The following is an 8,979-nucleotide window of genomic DNA, read 5'->3' as shown; positions in this document are numbered from 1 at the left end:
CTCTAGAAATGATAGCTTTCCCCGTCTTGTTGCACAAGTTCTTTTATGTCAGAAGAGGGAAACTGTTGACAACTGGATCCAGTCTGGAGACCTAGTAGGCATTTCTTTAGGAATCCTGGATTTAGGCCCTGGAGGATCTTGACACCCTGAATTTGTAATTTAAAATTCTAGAGAAAATCAGTATAGAGCGGAAGAGAGGGACTTAACAATAACCCACATCCCCTCAGCTTCCTGTACTTGGAGTTTCCTATATGCAGCAGACTTTGTGCTTGGATATACTGAATTGCCTAGGTCCAGTTGAGAGGTGGCAAAACCAAAGCAAGGTACTTATCTGCCAAAATGGCACAGAAGCTCACAGCTAGTCAGGGGTGGTTAGAGAGCTGGAGGCTGTCTTCTGACTCAGGCACACATTACTTTACAAATTACCTAGCTATGTGTTTCTAAGATTTATTTTACAACTATGAGGATTAGAGGAACTTGTTGTAATGAAAACTGGCACCGTGTCATTACCGTGTAACTTTTTAGTTAGATTCTTTGGCTTGCCTGAGTACTTGCGTGTTTTTCCATTACCTTCATCTGGTCCAGTTCCTAGGTAAGTTAGACCAGTTGGAGGGCACCACGGTACACCCACATCTCTTCAGTAATTGCACATCTACATATTATTTTGGTACCCTGTGCTTGTATGACATATGGACATACAGCCAGTAGGAATTCCAAATTTTTTTCTGTTTATTTTTCAAATTTGAGCCCTGCCTTTCCCCCCATCCTCATCCAGCCTTCTAGATCCCTGTTATAGATTCATCTAAGCCTCCCTTCAGACCTCTTCTGTAAATTCGATATCAGTTGGAGTTTAAAGTTTCAGTTTAATAACCTAGTAACCGTAGTTGAACGTCCTCTTCCACGTATGAGTTTTCTACTTCCTTCTGTAGCCATTCACTCTGTGATTTACCCTGACAAATACAGGATTTGGAATTCATTACTTTTGCAATTTCAGTCTGCTAGCAATGATAGAGGTTGTAATCTAGAAAGGATTGAAGTGGACAGCATTTACTATTGTACAGTGAAAACAGAGTTCTGAATTTGCCAGTATAGACCTGATCTAGGGATGCTTCTGTAGGCAGTAAGGACTGCCAGAAGTATGTGCTGGCTTAGGGCTTGCATCTGCTTTATTAGATTTCCTATAAACTTCCAGATGAAAAAAAAACCAACCTAGCATTTTTTTTTTACTGTAGACTACCTCCTGAGTTTGCAATAGCCGACTTTCAATTTAAGGGTTTTTTTCAGCCTCTAAAATGCTCAATGTAGCATAAAGACTAATGGTGTAGTCGAAAGGTTGGACTCACTATATTTCATTCAGATCTTATAATACCCACTCTAACATAGCTATAGGCCTGACTCATAATAATGAACATATCCCTGAGGATTTAAGAAAGATTTGTTATTAAACTTAGGTTCTGTGGTAAACTTTTGCTAAAACAGCTTAACTGTAACTTCTGAATGTTTTAATATTTTTGTGGATTTAATGGTTGTGAAAAGTGCTGGCTTGGTATCTGTGAAAACTGAAGCCTATTCTTTATTCGTGGATTAATTACAGCAGAGCAGTTGCCAAGTGATCTTCTCCACAGCACCCATGAACTTCAGCCTTGAACTGAAGAGGACTCATCAAATGGTGAGAAAATAGAGTGGTTGTCATGACTATTAAGTTATTGAGGGGATGACGTATTATTTTTTTCTTCTTAGCATTGGTTCTGTTATTTAACAGGTATTGGAGTTAGATTTTCATAGGGTAGTTGCTGGGACCATAACCTAACTTCTCCCCCTCCCCCAGTATTTCAGCTCTTAATTTCTCAAGCTTTGCTATCTTCTTAGCTGTCCTTGACTTTTCAAAAACAATTGTCAGCGATGCACTGAATTCATTAGCTAATTTCTTTATTGCTTGCTTTAGCCTCCTGTGCGTGTGCTTAACTCTGTTCACATGAGTAGTTTTGTCAGTAGCACTACTTAGAGGAGTGAAGTTCAGATGCGTGGAATTGTTTGAAAGATGGAAGCTTAAACTTTGCAGATATGTATGCCTGCATTTAAATGAAACGCTACTGAAATGAATGCAGGCGTGAGGGATCTAGAAATCAGGCTTTAGCTGGTACTAATTTGTTTGCTTTTATGCTGCTCAGTTTATTTCTTTTAAGACAGCTTGATGTAAGTTGTTCATTTGCTTCTCTAGTTTCCCAATTTCTGTGAAATTTTGAAATCTGAGCTTCAAAACATTTACAAAATTTTAGTAATGCTTCTAATTCTCCTGAGAAGAACAAAACAGTATTTTATTTAACCATTTTATGACAAGGTGACTGAATCTATAGAGGAACTAATTCTATCTCTAACTCGCTGCCTTAATCAGGTCTTTAATCTTACTCTAGTGCCCTACCTTCATTAAGTAATGATTCTTATATGTATGGATTTATTAAGCATACATCTTAAAAACAGCTATGGATAAAGGATGGAATATTGGTAGCAGGGGGTTATGTGTGTAAGAATATAGTTGTAGAGTGTTGATATTGGTTTCCTGGTCATCTAGATAGGGGACAGCTTAAAATAATGGTGCACAGAGTGATCCATAGTTCAGGAGACAGATCACAATGATCATAAGTTCACAGAATGCTGAGAGGTGCCCCAGACCTTTTTTTGGTATCTCAAGAAGCGAGTGGCTCAATTTCTGTTTTCCTTTAATAACTGTATTGTAGAGTAAGGAGTAAAAGGGACAGAACCCTACTAGCGGCTTATGATTTCCACATTTTCTCCTATCTCTATGGTTGTTACCATAGAGATTGGAATACGGGATATTAACCCTCTCCCAGCTATTTACCAAATTGGGTTTGGAAGTGCAAGTGTGTTTAAATAGACAGGAGAGATGGCGAGCCCTTTATACCAATAACTGATCTACACCCTGTGTTAAGAATTACTTTAGTACTGTTATTAACCACTGAACTAATTTAACCTTTGCTAGGGTTATTTACCATTTCATGTATTAAAAATAAGATTTAATACTTAAGCCAGAAAGAATCAGTAGTTGTGAGGCAGAGTGCGTTGAGATATAGCCCAGAGGTCATTTATTTTTAATACAGATCCAACAATCTGTTTCTTTTTTTTCTTTCTCAGCCACTTTTTCTTTAGTTTTCTTTTTGAGACCTGATTCTTGAATTAACTTTAAGCACTTAACTATTTACATTCTGCTTCATCAAACAATTAATCTTGTACTTAAGTCACAATACTTCCGTGAGTATGGCTTTTGAGAGAAGAGTTTGAATCCACATTAGTCCTTTGCGTCTTGTACTTGACTTTGCCTATCTGATAACCAGTAGGCTGGATCCAGACTAGTGCCAAGGTGTGAGTCTGCATGTTAGCAGGGTAAGGAGTTGGGGCTCAGGTTTGAATGTGTGCTCGATACTACAGACATAGTGGATGATTACAAGAAGATTTAAATTTATTTTTTAATTTAAGCACTTTTTTAGTTGTTTAGCTGAGCAGAGTTTAGATACTCCATATGTTTAAAGTTAAATGGTTCAAGTTAACTGGCTTAAAGGTTTTCCTGAAGCGTTTTTGGAATTGATGTGATTCTTTTGCTTCAGTAAAAGAAGAGCTAGGCCAGCGTCAAACAGTTTTGAAAAGACCATTCTCATTGCTCTGCTAAGAAGATAATTTTGTTTCTTTTATTCCATCCCCTTTTTGGTTAAATCACTTTCACTTCCCTGACTCTTCTTATACCCACTGTTTCCTGCTAATCTTTCCTCTAATGTTCAGTTTTCTATTAACTTTTCCACACTGACTATTCTTTGCCTCTTCTTTTTACTGGAGTTTTGGAGAGGTCATTGTACTTTTTCAGTTTCTTTCCTTCTTTAATCAGTTCCTGGAATCCAACAACAAATAAACCCCTCTGATTTCAACTATGCCTTTTTGGTCAGAAACACACAAGTCAAAATTTAGTGCTGGATCGATAGAAAGCGTAAGCAGAGTACTGTGGATGCCATTTATAAAAAAGGGAACTGGGACTTGCATATTATTAAAAATTATTCCCTAGATTGGGATATCAGGATCTGGATCCAGGCAGTAGGATCAGGATTTTAAGGTGATTCTTTAAAAATCACTATGCTTGTTCTTAAAAAAAACCCCCAAACCAACAAAAACAAAAACAAAACCAACCAAAAACCCCACTAAAGAAAAGTCCAGGTATACTGAATAGATTCATTAGACTTGATGTCAGTGTTCTTTTATTGAGCTACATACCACTGAACCTCTCTTAAGCCTTAGGAGAGACAGCACGGAATTGGAAGAGAAGCAGGGGTCTCCATGAAGGGCAGTCAACTACAGTCTTGGTAAGTTCAAAAAATATATATAAAATTTTATTTCCGTTAAATTTTCACCTTTATGAAGCAACATATATTTAGGGCCCTGTTCACAGTGGGAAAACAAAGCCAGTTTTATTGAAACAGTCTCTGCATTCTCTGGATTCATTTATGCCATCACCACGTAAAAATCTGTGTTTTATTATAGCTGAGTTTGTGGTGTAACTCCTGAATGAAAACAATAAGTGACATAAAATTCATTAGTTATTTTCACAGTGATTATGCTACAGTGTTTTCATGCCCAGTTTGTGAACAAAACAAGATATATAGGATTGTGTTGTCTCCTAATAACTTTTGCATCCACCGCTTAGTTTCAGCTGCATTTGATATAGAGAGAGAGGTCACAAAGTCAAGTTTCTACAATTTGAGTGAAACTTAGCAGCTGGGAGTAGAGAAAGGACTCAAATTAGTGCCCCCAGGGTAGAAAAAGCTGCAGCATGGACTCGGAAATTTTCTGTTCTGTTCCACCTGTTGACTTGCCAGTCAGCGTGCTTGGTTGGTCTGGCAGTCAACACATGCGTAGCTCAGACCTAGCCACAATGTGAGCTGCCTCTTTTTCTCCTAGAAGTCAGAAGCTGGTGTTTTCTGTGGGAATTTAAGGAAATCTGTTTAGAAGGGAATGGGAAACCAGCCAACGTAGTGCCAGCTTGGGATTACTGCACAAGTGTGTTGGTGGCACGCACAAGCACACTGATAGGTAACTAGACTTCATTACTTCTGCTAGTCATGAAAAAACTCTTGGTTTTGCCAGGGCCTTCTAGTCTCCCAAACCACTTGTGAATCATTCCATTTTATGGTAGTTTCTATACCTGGATTAGATGCATGTTTTTCCTGTCCACGTCAGAGAAGGGAACTGTTGAGACAGCTTCAGTATTTCATTTCTTTGACTGTTTGGATGTCAGCTCTGAGCTATTCCTTAGGCTGTCAAAATTGTAAAACTGTGTTTTCAGCTTTCCCCAGAAACTGACTGTAATTTAGACTGCAGCTATGTGTCCCTGACCCATCCTACAACCTACACTCTTGGAGCAGTGCAGGAAACATGCATTGTATTCCAATTAACTTCCTTTGTGAAGAAAGATGTGGAGCTAGGCACAGGGACAGAAAGCAATATTAGGATCTGGCTGTATCAAGTTGCCACATTACATTGCAACTTGGGAATTGCTAAATCTGTAGCTGCATGATTAAGGGCACCATGATTGTCCTGAAAGGTATGGTGTGTCCATGCCTCTCAGTCAGTGAGAAATGCGCAGATCACACTTGCCAGAGGTACTGGTTCACTTGTTTTGCAGGCTCAGGTAGGCAGCGCTAACTTGGCAGATACCTGATATTTTTAAATTTTCTGCGTAATGTTAGACGGGGGGTCAAGATACCTTATATACTTTTTAAACAGAACTTAGCACTGTAGCACTATTCCTTAGAAACAGTTGAATTTCTCAGAATAACAGAAGCCTAAGAGTCATGCATATGAAACATAAAATTTAAAAGCAGTAACATGAGAAGAAGCACTTCTAATTCAATATTGTAAGACAACTGCCTTGAAATTTTTCATAAAGTCTGAAATGTGTATTTTAAATTTTTTTGTTTGTCCTCCTGCCCAGTTGAAAACCATCAGCCTGGCAGCAAGGACTGAAAAACTGTGATACTCTTCTCCATTTTCTGCTTATTTTCATGTCTGTTGTTTCACAAAGTCAAAGCCAGTGAGAGAACAACTGGTCATTTAAAAAAAAAAAAAAAAGACTGCATTCTATTTTTATGGAACTTTTGGTTCTTCTGTTAGATTCTCAAATCCTTTCATTTGGTCCCAGCTTTTTCTTTAGAAAACTATCGTTGTTTCCCTAATGCTACCTGTATTAAAGGAATGAAGAATTGTCTTCTGCATGTTTCTAGGATCTAGTGGTTGTTCTTATAACCTTTATCACCAGTACTCTTGCATAGTGTCACCAGTTAAATATTATTTCATTGAACCTATGGCTAACCTGTTTTTAAATGGTTTATAATATATAAAAACATTGTGACTTACAATATTTTCCTTTTAAAGATCAACATAGATGTGTTTTTAATAAGAAGAGTAAGGTCAGATCATGAATGTTAAGTTTTGTGTGAATAGCAAAGTGGTGGTATATTCTTGTTTAACATTATGTTGTGTGTTTCCAGTGCTTTAAATGATGTTCACTAAGAGCTTAAACTTAGCAAATAATTAATTATAGTTGATTTTCATAAGGATTTTTTTGTTTTAAAAAGCTGTCCCTTTTAGTCTAAAAATGTCTAATACTAAACTACTTTTTACCATGTATTTTCGCCTTGGTCTTGGATGTTGCCATATGTGGTCAGATACTTTTACGATCATGAAGACCTCAGTAAATTCACAGGCCTATGCTGTGTGCCCAAAATGGGTGGGACAGATTTTAAGAAGGCTTAAGCATTGGAAAGCGGCTTGCATCATAGGCCAAAGAAACTAGGGTAATTAATTTTTAGAAAATAATAAATAAAAAATTATATTTCAAATACATATCAGTAAAAGCTCTCATACTGTGCTCTCACTACATGTAAAATCCAGAAGCAATTTTAAGCCAACTTTATTTAAAGAAGGAGCTGCAAATCCCTATAAATAATATGCAACTTAAAGATGTATAGAACTCCTTTATTATGTGCTAAATGCTGTAATAAAACAGGCTATCAGTAGCTTTTGCTGCATGTTACTAATTTAATTTTTTTTATCCTGATATTTTTGCAGGTGTGTGGAGGAACAGGTTCTGTTCTCGCTGTTGCTACTCCCACATACGCGGACTCTGTAACTGATTATGTGTGGGTAGGGCCCTATTGAAATTCAGGAGATTCTGCAATAGTGCAGGGTTCTTTTTGTGAAAGTTCAGTTGCAAGATCAGGACCCTACTGTGACTCCTTACTGTGAATTCTGTCAGTGTATCATTGATTGTGCTGGAACCTGCCTTTTGGGATAATGTAAGTCCTGCTCTTCCCCCAAATGTACATTAGACATGAAATAATCATAAAACATTTCTAATTAGAAAATTAGTATCATTTACATGCATTCTTTTAATTATGTTTTTTTGGCAGTACCAAATAATATATTCCTCAAAACTTCTTAATGGCACTGAGGCTTTGTGGATAGTTGGTCACATGATGAGAAAATTCAGCTGTAAGTACATTGAAATGATTGAATTTTTCAATAGTTAGTCTTTACTGATGTTGACAAACTAATAATGATAAAAAGGTGAATCAAGAGGTTTGACTTATGTCAATTGACTTCAGTTCTTTTTAGAAAATATATAAAATATATCCATTAAGGATTTCGTTACTCTTGGGTAATTCACCATGTGAACCTGGAGTCCTTCCATACTGCTGTTAGGCAGGGAATTTTAATTTATTTGTTTTCTTTATTTTCAGAATAGTGTGTCTCTGACTTGCTCTGTATTTTCAGCCATAAACTTTCTGAAATTTATAGATCTATAAAAACTGTTTATACCACCAATATTTGTGTAGATATTGCACACTGATTTACTAACATAATTGTCTTGCTGAGTTGAACATTGAAATGTTAATAAATATATGCTTGCACTTGTGTCAATGTAACTTGGTTAAATTAAACTAAACTGAGCTGGCATTATGAGTGAATTTGATGATGCATGCTGATTAGCTATAGTCTTAGGCAGGAACTACATACTTTATTGTACCTAAGTACTTTGTGCTTAATCAATAATAATTACCAATATCATATGTCAGTGGATTCACCCAAAATAACTATAAATATCTATGCTTGGATTAAGAAGGAAGCTCTTTTCCTGTAGCTATGGGTACAGTCATTGCTATGAGTCCTATTTTTATATACAAATGAGCAAAAACTACACGTAGGTGTTTACCCTGTATAACAAAAGGGGTATTATAAACTCCATGCCCTTTTTTGTGATGCCGTATTTCCTTTCTGGTATTCAAATACACAAGTGTTTTCAATGGGGTCTTAGTATCTGAAAAACGGAAGAACTGGAAATGTTATTGAATTTGTGAATAATTATTAAGGGGCTGTAAAGGTCTAGAGCAGTTGTATGTAAGGACAATTAGACATTCTTTCCCATGGAGCAAGGACACAGATAATAATTGGTGAGTAAAGATTAAGGAGGACAGGATTTTTTTTTTTTTTATTGCTTGACACAAGAGCAGCATGAAGTTTGAAGAAAGAGCAAGACCAAAGAAGAAATCATAAACTCAGATCAAAAGCAGACTAGAGAGTCCAAATAAAAAACAAACAAACAAACAAAAAACAAAATAAGGAAAACCAAAAACCAGAAAATGGATGGCAAAAATATGGCCAAAAGGAGAACTAAATGCATACCTACTGGTATTTCTCATTGCACTGAATATGTGATAGATTTAAGTTTAAAACTTTCAGTAAGTGTTTTTCTATAATTTTTTTTTTCTTCTGGAGAGGAGTATATGGGCTTTGAAGAAGACTCAGTGACTAGTTGTAAATTACCTGTATAAATTGGAGACTTGAGATGACAGTTACAGCTAAGAACAGAGGACAATGGGTTATGTATGCTAAACTATGATTAGTGCTAAGCAGAAG

General features: G+C 36.5%; 1 long non-coding RNA gene across 1 annotated transcript; it reads left to right on the top strand.

Moving 5' to 3' along the window:
- Positions 1 to 647: 647 nt before the first annotated feature.
- LOC104841588 lies at positions 648 to 7,629 on the top strand. The gene is made up of 2 exons (XR_775379.1): positions 648 to 1,669; positions 4,297 to 7,629. It is a non-coding gene; the product is annotated as an uncharacterized LOC104841588 (long non-coding RNA).
- The last annotated feature ends 1,350 nt before the right edge of the window (positions 7,630 to 8,979 follow it).

Source organism: Haliaeetus leucocephalus, unplaced genomic scaffold, assembly GCF_000737465.1.
Source record: "Haliaeetus leucocephalus isolate CR32 unplaced genomic scaffold, Haliaeetus_leucocephalus-4.0 Scaffold897, whole genome shotgun sequence".
Lineage (NCBI taxonomy): Eukaryota > Metazoa > Chordata > Aves > Accipitriformes > Accipitridae > Haliaeetus > Haliaeetus leucocephalus.
The sequence above is the reverse complement of the archived record's forward strand: the minus strand, read 5'-3'. Positions and strand labels throughout refer to the sequence as shown.